Source organism: Callionymus lyra, chromosome 18, assembly GCF_982586985.1.
Source record: "Callionymus lyra chromosome 18, fCalLyr1.hap1.1, whole genome shotgun sequence".
NCBI lineage: Eukaryota > Metazoa > Chordata > Actinopteri > Syngnathiformes > Callionymidae > Callionymus > Callionymus lyra.
In genome coordinates, this window is record NC_141835.1 from 12,319,153 (window position 1) to 12,337,041 (window position 17,889).

Here is a 17,889-nt window from a genome sequence, read left to right on the forward strand (position 1 = left end):
ATAATATTTCTCATTTTTTATTTTAAACAAATCACATTCATGAGAGTATTTGTGAGTACGTTTTAATTCGAAATACAGTTATGTATATATATATAAATATATACATATTTATTTATTTTTTAAGTACAAGCTAAGCTAATAAGTATAGCATCCAAATAAACTTATTTTTTTAAATAAATATTTACTCAAATCATATTTAAATGAAAAAATGTCATTCATGAGAGTATCTGAGAGTACACTTTTAATAATAAATACAGTTGTATATTAAAAAATATCTAAGATAAGCTAATTAGCATAGCATCCATAATAAACCTTTTTTATATAGATTTACCCAAAGCATATTTTACGTTTTTATTACAAAGTGACATTTATTAGAATATCTGTTTTTTTTAAGTACAAGCTAAGCTAATAAGTATAGCATCCAAATAAACTTCTTTTTTTTTAAATAAATATTTATTCAATTCATATTTAACATTCAAATGAAAAAATGTCATTTATGATAGTATCTGAGATTAACATTTTAATAATAAATACAGTTATATATACAGTTGTATATTACAAATGCCTAAGCTAAGCTGATTAGCATAGCATCCATATAAACATTTTTTTATAAAAGAATATTTACTCAAATCATATTTAACATTTAAATTAAAAAAAATGTATGAGAGTATCTAAGAGTAAACTTTTAATAATAAATATAGTTATATATATAGTTGTATATTTAAAAAAAAAACTAAGCTAAGCTAATTAGCATAGCATCCATATAAAGTAGGTAAGTAAGTAATTTGTATTTATACAGTGCTTTTCCAGACCATCTTTTCATATAGATTAACCCAAAGCATATTTTACGTTTCTATTACAAAATGACATTTATTAGAATATCTGATAGTAACGTTTAATAACAAATACAGTTTTGTACATATATGTAAAAATCTAAATTAAGATAACCTAAGCTAGTAAGCATAGCACCTGCATTAACCTTTTTTCTGAAATATGTATTAACCAAACCAAACCTATTTTTTTTTTTTTTTTTATTTAATTCATGATAGTATCTGATAATAAATACATACAATAAATACATATATAAAAAAATGGCTAAGCTAGAAGGCAGAGCATCCATATAAACTTTATATATATATATATATATATATATACTGTATATATACAGTATATATACATATATATATGTGTGTGTGTTTATAAAATAACCCAACACATATTTCGTGTTTTTATACGAAATTACATTTATGACAGTATCTGAGAGTAGAATTTAAATAAATACAGTTATGTATATTCAAAATGTCTTAGCTAAGATAAGATAGTACGCATAGCGACCAAACTAACTTTAATAAATATTTGGTAACCCAAATCATATTTAACATTTTAATTAAAAAAGACTTTCATGCGAGTCTCTGAGAGTAAATGGTTAACAAAAAAATACAGTTATTTATATTCATCCCTTGTGTTATCTCTGGGTTAAGCGATAACCAGAGGGTTAAAAAATGTCAAAATAAAATAAGCTAAGCTAGCAAGACATGCATCCATATTAACTTCATTCGAAAGGTACTTCTGATTTTAATAGCACATACTGTCATGTATATAAAATATAGATTTTAGCTAAGCTAGCAAAAGAAACCCTGGAATCCCCAGAGATCCCCGCCATGACTGAGGACGAGAGGATACAGTGACTCCAGCAGCTTTTAAAGCTGATGTTTGGACATATTTTGGTTTGAAAATAAATCAAAGCAGATACAACTGAGGACGAGAGGATACAGTGACTCCAGCAGCTTTTAAAGCGAATGTTTGGACATATTTTGGTTTGAAAACAAATGAAAGCAGTTACGACTTCGTCAAGAGTCATATGGTCCGTAAATTCTACAACACCAGAGTCAAGTACCTGACAATACTACACATATATACTTGTTACTACAGTATTGCAATTTTCTTTATTATAAATATTTTCCTTTTTAATTAAAAAACGGAAAGTTACTGACAAATACAGTTATAGATAGATGGATACATTATGATTAAGCTAAGCTAAGCTAGTAAGCATAGCATCTGTTTTTGTTCGGTGTTTTAAAAATATATTACCCCACATCGTATTTAACATTCTTCTTTTAAATGACCGTCTTGAGAGAACATGATACTCAAATTTTAATGAGAAATACAGCCATGTATATAAAAAATGGCTAATGAAATTTAGCTAAGCTAGCAAGCACAGCATCTCTACCTATTTTTTTTTAGAAATATATATTAACACAAATCACATGTCATATTTTTATTTATTTAATTGACATTGATGAGAATCTCTGATAGCACGTTTTAATAACCAATACAGTCATTCATATTTTAAAAATCCTCATCAAGCTAAGTGAAGCTAGCATTGTGTTTGTGCTACATCAATGTCAATAAACAGTTTACCTTTTTAAAACCACAGGACTGGCGTAAATCATGATTTTTATATGCAGTGGACGATTCTCCAAGGGCCCAGGTAAGTAAGTATGATTCTTATATAAGAAATTACACTTTATTAAAAAAAAACAAAGCATAAAATCAAGAATAACATTTTGATTATGAAATAATGAATCAAGAGTGAATCAATCTTTTTTTATCTATTGACATTGAAACATGTCGTATGCAGCTGTTAACACAACTAAACTAAAAAGGCACTAAAAAAAAAGACACAATAGAATGACCCGCGAACCATATGTGATGTAAACAATGACCGCTTCATGGGTTTTTGTTGAATAACTCATGTTATTATTCAACAGTGTTCATATGTTTGTCAGTATTACAACTTTACAAAGTCTTTTAAGAATTTGAAGTTCCGATTCTTCGTGTGTTTTTTGAATTTTTATTGTTAAAAAATACCATGAACAGAGTATTAAGTTTTCAAGCTAGCAACAGCTATCTCAGTGACTCACTTCCTGTTTAAGATTTGGACAATTCTGAAGTTAATCTTGACCATTTCGCGGGCGAAGAAGAGAATGCAGCCAGAGTGGAACGTATCCAGAAGACCAAAGAGTGGACGACGTCGTGGCGAGAAAATAAAGAAACATTTAAAGACGTTGAGGGTGTAGCGTCGTGTCAGAGAAGTAGTTTAATGTTTCCGTCATGAATCCTGGGCTGTATCTGATTCCACGGGTTCGTGAGTCGAATCGCATCTGACTTCGGGTCAAGACACTCGTCGTCCTACTTCCTCTCGCTGGACTGAACATCCAGGATGTAGAGTAAACCTCGCTCTTACTCACGTATCCTCTCATCTGAAAAAGGATATTCAGTCAAGTTTGAAATGTTCGTTTTTCTTTTTTTATCTCGTACAAGTGCTGAGTCAGGGCTTGTGTTTTTGAAAACAGTGGATCTTTGTTGCATAAAAAAAGGTTTTGGTTCCCTCTTGAGCTGTCAGCTTGAATCTGCCTGAACTTGGTTGACCTGCTGGAGGCTCCGCCAGTGAGTGAGCGTTTCTGCTCGACTCCGACTGATGGACGTGTTCATGTTGTTGCCGCTGCAGTCGTCAGTCGACATGTGAGGGAATCAATGAAGTGCTGAAGGACTTTCAATGTGTGTTGTAACCAATAAACCTACATCTATTTAATGACAATTCAATAAGGATCCGACAGTCACTTCATGAGTATATTGATGTGGTGAAGGTATAGAAAACCACTAATGTGTTGATTTAAATGTGTATTAAATAGATGTGTGACTCTATTGTATCATCAGTGTCTGTTTGCACAAAACTCTATTTTCATTAAAATATTGACATTAGAAAATGACCTTAAGCCCCGCCCACTGAAAGCACTTTGTTTTTCTGGAAATTAAATCTTGTTGACCATAACCACACCCACTCTGCTTTGATTGGTCAAACATGGAGGTTTGTCACCGAGCGTCATTAAATCCCAGAAGTCTCCACCTCTGAGGGACTCGTTGTATAAACAAAGCGGGACATGATTACAGCTGGCTGGAGGAGGAGTGAAGCCATTATTACATCATAATGAACTCTCGTAACCTCTCGTTCGCCCAGATTTCATAGCAACTATTTAAAGTAATAAGTTCAAAACATGGTCAAGATGAGGGAAGTACTGCATCTTGGAGAGGAAGACTCAGGATAGTTGGAGTTTGACATTAGTTGACCTTTTAAAATAAACTAAATACAAATGTTTATTTTATGGAGAATCTCAAAATAAAAAGTATTTTTATCCTAAATTACAATCGCAAACCAAAAGAGATACATTTTATATCAGGGGCGTCAAATTCCATCAAGCAAAAGGGGCCAAAAAATTTAGGAGGAGGTTAAATAGAACTTTTTTATTTAACTTTCGTTATTTTTGGCTTCTCATCAAAATGTTACCATCCATGGTTGAAAAACACCAAAAAATAAATCCTTAACTGGTGACTGAAGACTAAAAATTCAAATATATTGTTGGTTGTTAGGAGTAAAAATAAAATAAATATATAAATAAAAGTTAATAGTTGTTTTAAGCTCCTGCGGGCCACATATAATGACTTGACGGTCCGGATTTGGCCCCCTGGCCAGCCAGTTTGACACCATCTTAGTCCAACTATGAGAACGACTATTTCACTCTGCATTAAACACTCACATAACATCTAATAAAATACGTTTCAAGGCTCAAAAAAAAAGAGTCTAAATGAAAAAATATTGATTTATCATTTACATTTTTATATTCTGTCTAAAACTAAAACATAAATCCATTTTAATTACAACATATTCCTTGAATTTTATAGATGAATTATTCGTGAGTCATGATATCAACTTGCATTGTTGATGATGGTTGAACTAGTTAATTGGTTAAAAATATATATTGGTCAGACACCTCGCCTGGCCACGCCTCCTTCGTTGTGATTGGCCAGCGTGAGTTGAGAGGAGATCAACACATTCAGTAATAATTCTTTAACACCTCGAACTGTATTTTCTCTCTTCTCTCCATTGCTTTCATCTTCCAGGGATCATTTGCAAAGAGGCCTCTCCGTCTTTAAGCAGACACGTTGGTGGTATTTTGACAGAAGCACTTGAGATTTTCCACTCGAGCTAAAGACTCAAGTTCAACAAGCCTGCGATTGGAGCCCGAAGAACCGTCACCTCCTGTGATGAACCCTTGAAAGATGAAGTGGGAATTTCTCAAGTCTGTTGATCCTGTGATCACCTGGGACTTCTTGTTTCATCTGCACAGCAACGACGTGTTGAATATCTGCCTCCAGCCTTCACTTCATTCAACGTTCAATGTGGCGTTCATGTGCCACGATGTAGTTTAAAATGAAATTAGGTTTTAAATTAAGTTTTTTTTTTAATTAACATAAAAAAACAAATGTTTTAATCCCGAAAAAAACGTGTTTTTTAATGTGAGGGTTAAGACATGAATACGTGACTATTTTTGGTATTTTTTAGTAAATAAAAAACCTCCAAATATATATATATATCAAGATTCAATGATGACGGTACCAAAAATAAATTAGATTCAGGATTTTTTTTTTGAAGGTCTTTTCTAAAATAAATAAAAATTAATAAGACTGTTATAACACACATGTGTTTTTGCTATATGACGTCACTAAACCTAAAGTTAAAAATATCAAAACTTTACTATCCTGAGCCAACACGTTCTTGAATTAATCGTTTAGTTTTTGTTTTTTTTAAATCCTATGCTGTATTGTTTTTATTAAATAAAAGCAAAAATAAATTAAACAAGCTACTCGTTTTATTCTTTGCTAGTTTTAAATCATTATGTTCTAATTATTAGAGACAGAAAAATAATTTGAACTTGTTTTTTTTTACGGAATGAGTCACCAGTTCAGTTTGGGCTCAAAGTGAAGAAATAAATAAATAAAAATTCAGATAACAAAGCTAAATCGTCGGATTTTTAAAAAATGTCCAGAGGTGTTTGTGCCCGTTTTCTTTATTTAATAAAAATTTTGAATGTCCATTTTCAAAAGAACATGTTTCGGAGTCAGTGAAGCGCCACTATCGAAGCCTGTAGCGCCCTCTATTGACTCCAAGAAGAAGGTCTTTAATGGAAAATTTGAGGAAAAAACGATTTTGTCATTCGTGCTGCTTCCTAAACACTTAAAATTATGACTTTATTATTATAAAAAAAAAAAAAAATTATAATTATATATAATTAAAATAATATGTGCTTTCATCCTTCATCTACTTTGTGTTAAAAGTGACGTGTGACTAAATATTCGTCTAATACACTTTGTATCTATGATGTTTATTTACAAGTGTATATAAACTGGAAGAAAAGTACATACAAATGCAAAATAAAAAACATTATATTGCCATTATAGTGAATAAGTACTCAATAGATAAATTAACTACTATTAATAATGTATGAAGTTACATTTCTGATGAAAGTTATGTTTTTTTTAATAGATAAAAAAGGAAAGATAGGAAATATTATTATTTAAAACAAACATATTATATTTCACTTTAAAAGGGGTTGTCTGGTTTTAGACAAAAAAAACCAGATTCTTTCAATTAAAAATGTGCCATGTATTGTTATTATTATGTTATTTTTATCCTGCGTTTTGTTATTTTTATCTTGCTTTTTGCTATTTTTATCCTGCTTTTTGGTATTCTTATTTTCATTTTATTTTGCTTTTTGTTATGTTTATCCTGCTTTTTGGTGTTATTATGTTATTTTTAACCTGCTTTTTGTTATAATTATGTTATTTTTATCCTTCTTTTTGGTATTATTATGTTTTTTAAACTGCTTTTTGGTGTTATTGTATTTTTTTATCCTGCTTTTTTGTGTTATGTTATTTTTATCCTGGTTTTTGTTATAATTATGTTATTTTTATCCATCTTTTTGGTATTATTATGTTTTTTATCCTGCTTTTTGGTGTTATTATGTTATTTTTATCCTGCTTCTTGGTGTTATGTTATTTTTATCCTGCCTTTTGGTTCCATTATGTTATTTTTATCCTGCTTTTTGTGGTATTATTATGTTATTTTTATCCTGCTTTTTCCATTGATGAAACCAGCGCAAATATCGGAGAATATATAAACTCAAACCATTTTTTCATGGTTTATTTTGATTAAAAGATGCTTAACTCTCATCTTTTACATCATATCGTAAACTAAGAGCAGATTCTCTTCCCGCCCGCGGCTCATAAAGACGTACAACATGTTCAAAACAATGTTTAGAAGTCATTTCTGACAAACTAATCTGGTAAATTAAGACATTATCCACGTCAATCATGGAGATGTTTCCATAGAAAGACCCCCCCATCCACCCCCCGACCCCACCACCCCCATCAAAGCCAAACACCTCAGATATTTCTCATCTATTTGCGGCTTTTAGCCGTCAATCATCCTCTAATCAGGCCTGCAGATTCATATCGCCGACAGCTGTTACATAACAGTGGATAATCTCTGGGAGTCGGCAGGGCTGGGATTGAACCCTCTCTTATAAACACACCCTGATGGAGCCAAGAGGACACAACAGCTGCTGCTCTCAGCGAGTGTGGATCCAACAGAAACACGTCGATGGGAGGCCAACGCTGGATCCTGCTCAAGCACCAGAGTGCAAATGAACCACTTACAGTTTAAAGTGAGTAATTATAAACCTTAATCACGCCTCGCCTTTTTCTCGCCCCTCCAGTTAAAATGCCAGACTTCTGACCGCCCGCCTGACCCCGGAGAGAACACGCTCACCCTCCGAGCGGGTGAACCGGCGACCATCGGGCGAAGTATCGGAGAAAACATGAAGCGTATTTCACTGTCGTTAGCTTAGCTTAGCAGGACATTTTTTTTCCGTCCTCATTAGCGCAAGAGGCGTTGAGCTAGCAAAATATTTATATATAGCAAATAACATGTTTTTATATTCTCCTTACAGAATACTTCATTTTTTTGTAGGCATTAAATTGTATTATGAGTTAACTTATTTTGTACTGAAATTTAAGTTTTATATTTGAAGTTTACCTTTGACATCCGTTAGCAAAAATAGCTATATTCAAGTGTACTCTGAGTATACTTAATTCATACTAAAATTGAAGAAGTATACAACCAATACCAAAAAAATAAATATATTTAAGTATACTAAACGTATACTTATTTTACACCTAATACATAGTATACATGAAGTGTATTATAGACATACTATATTTTAAAATAGTACACTGATGCATATTTAGCCTTAGCAAAAATAGGTATTTTCAAGTGTACTCTGAGTATACTAAATGCATACTAAAATTGAAGTAGTATACTTGAAGTTCACCTTTGACATCCCTTTGCAAAAATAGGTGTATTCAAGTGTACTCTGAATATACTTAATTCATACTGAAATTTAAGTAGTATACTTGAAGTTTACTTTTCAGATCTCTCAGCAAAAATATGTATGTTCCAGTGTATTGTGAGTATACTTATTTTGTACTAAAATTGAATAAACTTTATATTTACTTTTGAAATCCCATAGCAAAAAGACGTATATTCTATTTTACTTTAAAATAGTACACTGATGCATATTCATACTATACTCAAGTATACTTTATGAAATGTACTTTAAGTACAATATACTTTTTTTAGTGGTGGGTCCCACGGGAATCTGATAAATGTAGTGCATTCTATGAAAATATATAATAGAATTATATACTGAGTACATTGGTAGTATAGATAATAGTGTACTTCAAGTATACTTCTGTCGACTATAGACTCAGAGTGTATACCTAGAACATTGGTGGTATAGAAATGAGTATTCTTCTGTAAACCTAAAATGTTATAATTAAGTCTGAAGAAGTATCAAATAAGTATACATTTAGTTCACCACACATAAATATACTGTACCGTAGTACTTTTTGAAAAGGTTGTTACTTGTTGTTACTGCAGAAAGTGCTAAAAGTGATAGTTATTGTTATATTATTGCTCGAAATCATAGGTTTCCGATATTAAAATACAATTGAATTAAATTGATTGAATAACGCAGTTCATTGTTTAGCTAAAAGCTATTTTCACTTTTGTTGAGTTTGTTGCCAACATGTAAAAATCTTTGCGCCACTAAAAAGTTGGAATTAAGTTAATTTAATATCACAGGAATAATGGTTAATATCCGTAGCTTGGATGTTGATATTAATCCTATCCAGCTGAGATGCATTTGTAATTCATAACGCGCCGTCATTTTGGATTCATTCTGCCTGCGCAAGAGTTTCCCGCGGCCCCTGAAGGCAGCACCGATACCCCGCGAACTTCGGCGCTAATGGCGGTCAACAGCTGGCAGCAGCGGCCATGTTTGTCTTTGTGCCTGAATAATCCGGTGTCGGTTTACCGGCTCTGGGGACGTGAACTCCTCCTTTGTAACCTCTAACCAGCGACTTAGTGCTCTTTGTCTGATTTATATTTTAATTATCTGCTAAACTGAGCAGACCTCGACACCTGTCCATCACTTTCTCAAGCAGCCGCGACAAACTCTGCGGATATTTTCCAATAATACAACTTTTATTTGTGCGCGCCAGGTGTTTATTTCAACCCCGTTGGTTTAGATTTAAAGTTTTAAATGTTATTGTAATGAAATACTGATTTTATTTGAAATGTGTTGAGCGTCATCTGTCGGTCATAGTGCAGTATTACACCCGATTGTGTTTTGAAAAAAGTTTACTTTTGACATCCCTTAGAAAAAGAAGTATATTTAAGTGTACTATTGGTATAATTGTTTGGTATTTAAATTAAAGTAATATACTCGAAGTTTGTTTTTGACATCCCTTAGAAAAAAGAAGTATATTCAAGTGTACTATGAGTAAAATTGTTCTATATTCAAATTGAAGTTGTGTACTTGAAGTTTACTTTTGACATCCATTAGAAAAAATAAGTATATTCAAGTGTGCTTTGAGTAAAATTGTTCTATATTAAAATTGAAGTTGTGTACTTGAAGTTTACTTTTGAAATCCATTAGAAAAAATAAGTATATTCAAGTGTACTTTGAGAAAAATTGTTCTATATTAAAATTGAAGTTGTGTACTTGAAGTTTACTTTTGAAATCCATTAGAAAAAATAAGTATATTCAAGTGTACTTTGAGAAAAATTGTTCTATATTAAAATTGAAGTTGTTCACTTGAAGTTTACTTTTGATGTCTTTCAAAACAAGTATATTTCAGTGTAATATGTGTTCACTTATGTTATACTCAAATTGAAGTTAATCACTTGAAGTAAACTTTTTACAAAAATAGGTATATTTAAGTGTACTCTGAGTATACTTGTTTTACACTGAAATTATAGTATTAAACCTGAAGTTTACTTTTGGCTTCTCTTGGCAAGAAACAGTATTTTCTAGTGTATGATGAATAAACCTGTTTTATAATAAAATTAAAGCAATACACTCAAGTATATTGCTTTAATTTTAGTGTAAGTGTGTACCTGTAATTTATATGTTTACTTTTGACAACCCTTGGCAAAAGAAGTATATCCAAGTGTACTATGATTAAACTTGTTTTTATACTAAAATTAAAGTAGTATACTTGAAGTTTACCTTTGACATTATCAAAAATAGGTATAATTAAGCGTACTTTGATTATACTTGTTTTTATATTAAAACTAAAATAATTTACTTAAAGTTTACTTTTGACAACACTTGGCAAAATAAGTATATCCAAGTGTACTATGTGTGTACTTTGTGTAAGTAAGTACGTCTTCAAATATTTAACGCAAAATTAATATTTAAACTTTGTTATTGTATTTGGTGGATAAACATGTAAAAATGAGAAACTAGCATTTGTATTATTAAATGTTTGCTAAGCTAAGCTAACAATCATGTGCTTTAAATGCTATTATTATAACTTCTTACTGGTTTTATTAATTTCCAAACAAGTTGAAATCTAACGTCTGTTCCCGACAGACATGGCGGCTCCTCGAGTCACTTCCTAATGGAGATATAAACGAGTGCCAACAAAGAGGAAAAGAAATGGAAATCCCTTCACCTCCTGCCGTCTGAGCTGCATATTAAATGGCGGACGGATAATTTGTCCCCGTGTTTGTCCTGCTCTGATACTTCCTCTCTGGGCGTCACGTCCCCCGTGAAGAGGCTAATCTGCTCCCAGTGGGATCTCCTCCATGAAGAGCTGAGAACAAAACTCACACATACGAGCTTTTGTTTCCCCCGAAGACCAGGTCGCGGCTCCAGACCAGCGGAGAAATCTTCCCACAATCCTTCAGTGTGAAGACAAGTGGTTTTATCTCATATTAAACCTGTGTTTTAGGCATGATTGTGTCATTTCTAGCAAGTTTAAATAAAACAAGTTTATAGTATTCTCAACCCTCGTGTCAGAATGTCTGAGTTATTTACTGTAAATTAATAAAAAAACATCACACATACTTATGTACTTTATTAGAAACTGTAAAAAAGTTATGTTCTTGATTAAATTAATTATTATTATTTTATTTTTCTTTAGAATATATTGATCTTTAAATATATTTACAATATGTCTGTAAAAGTATACTATTGTATAAATGTATATAGTACAAGTAGTATAGTACAAGATTTCAACTTTAATCAAACAATTTTCAACTATAATCAAACAATTTTGAACAATAATCAAACATTTTTCAACTATAATCAAACAATTTTCAATATAATCAAACAATTTTCAACTATTATCAAACAATTTTTTAACTATATTAAAAACATTTTTAACTATAATTGAACAATTTTCGACTATAATCAAACATTTTTTAACTATAATCAAACATTTTTCGACTATAATTAAACAATTTTCAACTATTATCAAACACTTTTTTAACTATATTAATTTTTTTTTAAACTATAATTAAACTATTTTCGACTATAATCAAAAAATGTTCAACTATAATCAAACATTTTTCAACTATAATCAAACAATTTTCAACTATAATTAAACAATTTTCAACTGGAATCAAACAATTTTTAAACTATAATCAAACAATTTTCAACTATAATTAAACAATTTTCAACTATAATCAAAAAATGTTCAACTATAATCAAACATTTTTCAACTATAATCAAACAATTTTCAACTATAATCAAAAAATGTTCAACTATAATCAAACATTTTTCAACTATAATCAAAAAATGTTCAACTATAATCAAACATTTTTCAACTATAATCAAACAATTTTCAACTATAATTAAACAATTTTCAACTGGAATCAAACAATTTTTAAACTATAATCAAACAATTTTCAACTATAATCAAACAATTTTCAACTATAATCAAAAAATGTTCAACTATAATCAAACAATTTTCAATATAATCAAACAATTTTCAACTGGAATCAAACAATTTTTAAACTATAATCAAACAATTTTCAACTATAATCAAACAATTTTCAACTATAATCGAAAAATGTTCAACTATAATCAAACATTTTTCAACTATAATCAAACAATTTTCAACTGGAATCAAACAATTTTTAAACTATAATCAAACAATTTTCAACTATAATTAAACAATTTTCAACTGGAATCAAACAATTTTTAAACTATAATCAAACAATTTTCAACTATAATCAAACAATTTTTTAACTATAATCGAACAATTTTCATCTATAATCAAACAATTTTCAACTAAAATCAAACCACAGTGATGACAAAGAAAGCTACACATTTTCTTTTCACCTTTAGTTTTATTTATTTGAAGTAAAAAGAAAGAAACAATTTTCATTTCCTGTCTTCAGTGCGTCTGCAGCAGGTTCCTTGTGTAAACATGTATTTACATATATTTGTGTATTTTCCTGGACACGAGGTCGTTTGAAGGACGTCACGTCAACAGTGGAATAAACAGGTCTCTGCTCCCTGCGGTGCTGCGTGGATTGAACTAACGCGCCGGAACAAAAGAGAGGAGCTGATCTGAGAGCAGCGACTTTAACGCAGTCTTCCCTCGACTGTTTGATGTCCCCGGGGGCCGCAGGAATCATGTAAGCCCCCTGTAATTTACTGTTTGCCGTTGCCCGGGCACAGATAATTCCCACAAGGACCTTCTCCCCGTGTTTTTATAAACTCGGGATTTGTAAAAGCTGCTCTGGTCGACCCCCCGCGGGTCACCAGGGCAGGAAGGCACGCTGACCCCGCCGGGGCCGGGAGGCCTGCGAGCGCCTCGGCAAACAAAGAGCGTGAACTCAGAACGTGTTTGGAGGCGATTGTTCAAGACGACAATGAGACGCACAACGACGTTGATCGAGCAAAAACACACACAAAAAACACCCCAAAATATAAACTTAATATCTAACGTGCAAAAAAACGAAGACACATAAGATCGCAACAAGAAAATGGTCGCACAACAATGTTGATCAAGCAAAAACACACACAAAAACACGCACATAAACACAGGGATAAACACCAAAAAATATGCTTAATAAGTAACGTGCACAAAAAAAAACAACACACATAAGATCTTAACAAGAAAATGGCTGCACAACAATGTTGATTGAGCAAAAACACACACAAAAAAGACCCCAAAATAGAAACTTAATATCTAACGGGCAAAAAAACGAACACACATAAGATCGCAACAAGAAAATGGTCGCACAACAATGTTGATCAAGCAAAAACACACACAAAAACACGCACATAAACACAGGGATAAACACCAAAAAATATGCTTAATAAGTAACGTGCACAAAAAAAAACAACACACATAAGATCTTAACAAGAAAATGGCTGCACAACAATGTTGATTGAGCAAAAACACACACAAAAAACACCCCAAAATAGAAACTTAATATCTAACGTGCAAAAAAACGAACACACATAAGATCGCAACAAGAAAATGGTCGCACAACAATGTTGCTCAAGCAAAAACACACACAAAAACACGCACATAAACACAGGGATAAACACCAAAAAATATGCTTAATAAGTAACGTGCACAAAAAAAACAACACACATAAGATCTTAACAAGAAAATGGCTGCACAACAATGTTGATTTAGCAAAAACACACACAAAAACACGTACATAAACACAGGGATAAACACCAAAAAATATGCTTAATAAGTAACGTGCACAAAAAAAACAACACACATAAGATCTTAACAAGAAAATGGTCACACAACAATGTTGATCAAGCAAGAACACACACAAAAACATCCCAAAAAAATATGCTTGATATCTAACGTGCACAAAAAACCAACACACATAAGATCGTAACATGAAAATGGTCGCACAACAATGTTGATCAAGCAAAAACACACACAAAGACACACACATAAACGCCAAAAAAAAGATGCTTGATAAATAACGTGCACAAAAAACCAACACACATAAGATCTTCACAAGAAAATGGTCAAACAACAATGTTAATTAAGCAAAAACACACATAAAAACACCCCAAAAGATGCTTAATAAGTAACGTGCACAAAAAAAGCAACACACATAAGATCGTAACAAGAAAATGGTCACACAACAATGTTGATCAAGCAAAAACCCACACAAAAAGATGCTTAATATCTAACATTCACAAAAAAAACGAACACACATAAGATCATCACAAGTTAATGGTCACACTACAATGTTAATCAAGCAAAAACACACACAAAAATACCCCAAAAATATGCTTAATAACTAAGGTGCACAAAAAACGAACACACATAAGATCATAACAAGAAAATGGTGACACAACAATGTTGATAAAGCAAAAACACACACAAAAACACAAGCAAAACCACCAAAAAACTGATGTTTAATAACTTATGTGCACAAAAAACGAACACACATAAGATTGTTACAAGAAAATGGTCGCAAAACAATGTTGATCAAGCAAAAACACACACAAAAACAAAAGCAGAAACACACACAAAAACACGCAAAAAAAGATGCTTAATATCTACCCTGCACAAAAAAGCGAACACACATAAGATCGCAACAAGAAAATGGTCGCACAACAATGTTGCTCAAGCAAAAACACACACAAAAAACACCCCAAAATATAAACTTAATATCTAACGTGCAAAAAAACGAACACACATAAGATCGCAACAAGAAAATGGTCACACAACAATGTTGCTCAAGCAAAAACACGCACATAAACACAGGGATAAACACCAAAAAATATGCTTAATAAGTAACGTGCACAAAAAAAACAACACACATAAGATCTTAACAAGAAAATGGCTGCACAACAATGTTGATTTAGCAAAAACACACACAAAAACACGTACATAAACACAGGGATAAACACCAAAAAATATGCTTAATAAGTAACGTGCACAAAAAAAACAACACACATAAGATCTTAACAAGAAAATGGTCACACAACAATGTTGATCAAGCAAGAACACACACAAAAACATCCCAAAAAAATATGCTTGATATCTAACGTGCACAAAAAACCAACACACATAAGATCGTAACATGAAAATGGTCGCACAACAATGTTGATCAAGCAAAAACACACACAAAGACACACACATAAACGCCAAAAAAAAGATGCTTGATAAATAACGTGCACAAAAAACCAACACACATAAGATCTTCACAAGAAAATGGTCAAACAACAATGTTAATTAAGCAAAAACACACATAAAAACACCCCAAAAGATGCTTAATAAGTAACGTGCACAAAAAAAGCAACACACATAAGATCGTAACAAGAAAATGGTCACACAACAATGTTGGTCAAGCAAAAACCCACACAAAAAGATGCTTAATATCTAACATTCACAAAAAAAACGAACACACATAAGATCATCACAAGTTAATGGTCACACTACAATGTTAATCAAGCAAAAACACACACAAAAACACCCCAAAAATATGCTTAATAACTAAGGTGCACAAAAAACGAACACACATAAGATCATAACAAGAAAATGGTGACACAACAATGTTGATAAAGCAAAAACACACACAAAAACACAAGCAAAACCACCAAAAAACTGATGTTTAATAACTTATGTGCACAAAAAACGAACACACATAAGATTGTTACAAGAAAATGGTCGCAAAACAATGTTGATCAAGCAAAAACACACACAAAAACAAAAGCAGAAACACACACAAAAACACGCAAAAAAAGATGCTTAATATCTACCCTGCACAAAAAAGCGAACACACATAAGATCGTAACAATAAAACGGTCGCACAACAATGTTGATCAAGCAAAAACTCACACAAAAACAAAAACAAAAAGACACACAAAAACACGCAAAAAAAAGATGCTTATTATCTACCGTGCACAATAAAACGAACACACATAAGATCGTAACAAGAAAATGGTCGCACAACAATGTTGATCAAGCAAAAACCCACACAAAACACATGCATAAACACCAAAAGAAAAGATGCTTAATAACCAACATGCACAAAAAACCAACACACATAAGGCTGCTGGATACACACAACATACAATAAAAATACTAAAAAGATCAACTTGAAAATAAAAAAACATGTACACAAAAATGTAAAATTCACAAAGCAAGTATCTCATAAACAGACACAATAAAACAAAGAACACAACATGTAAAAGTGTCAAAGACAAAGATAATAGACACACAAAAGGTACACAAAACCATGTAGAACATTGAACACACCAACATACACGTCCAGAACAACACACAACATTTTTACGACAACTACACACACATATACAGAAAAAATACTGACGAGTCAAACGCAAAATAGGAAAATTCAACACAATAAAAGAATGAAAGACTGATGAACACAAAAGGGGAAAATGAAGAAAACAAGTACCTGATAATCAACACACAACAATCCCACAGACGTGTGTGTGTGTCCAACGGACGTGTGTGTGTCCCACTTATGTGTGTGTCAAATAGCTGTGCGTGTATCCAACAAAATTGTGTGTGTCAAATAGATGTGTATGTGTGTCCACCAGACATGCGTTTCTCACACAGTAGTGTGTGTGTCCCACAGATGTGTACGTGTCCTACGGACACGTGTCGCCAACAGATGTGTGTTTCCCACAGACGTGTGTATCCGACAAAATTGTGTGCGTAAAATAGATAGTGTGTGCATCCACCAGACCTGTGTGTGTTCCATAGACATGTGTGTGTCCGACTAATGTGTGTTTGTCCAACAGATGTGTGTGTCCAACAGATGTGTGTGTGTTCCACAGACGTGTGTGTACCGTAAACATGCGTGTGTCCGAAAGATTTGTGTGTTCCACAAATGTGCCCGTGTGCACCATAGAGATGTGTGTGTCCAACAGATGTGTGCGTGTGTCCCATAAACATGTGTGTTTCCAACAGACATGTGTGTTCTCACAGACATGTGTGTTTACCATAGACCTGTGTGTGCGTCCAACAGATGTGTGTGTGTCCAACAGACGTGTGTGCGACAGAAGAATCCAAATGTGTGTATTTACTGATGTTAATTTGAAAGACTCGAGTTCGTTCTTGACTTCAATCAATTGTTCTAGACGGTGTGTGTGTGTGTGTGTGTGTGTGTGTGTGTGTGTGTGTGTGTGTGTGTGTGTGTGTGTGTGTGTGTGTGTGTGGAGGGCAGGGTGAAGGTCACGAGGGCCCCTCACAGCAAACACACTCATAATCCTGACCTTCTCGGCTGCAGCCACAGTTGACCGTGACAGTTAAGAACCGCTGAGACTCACCGAACACGTCTGGAGGTCAAGACGAGTTTCATCCTCGACAGTGTTTCATGTTTTATTTCATTTTAAACACTCTTTACAACAACAATCCTTTAAATATTTCACAATATATCTGTTAATAATATGTATAACTATGAGTAGAACTATTCATTATTTTATTTAAAAATAAAGAAAAATAAATAAAGTTATTTAACAAATTAAAAATATATATATATTTTTACTCATTATTTTCACCATAATTAAATCATTGTATTATATATATATATATATATATATATATATATATATATATATATAGGTTTTTACATTAAAATATATTATATTAAACATTAAATGAAGAAAATTAATTTTC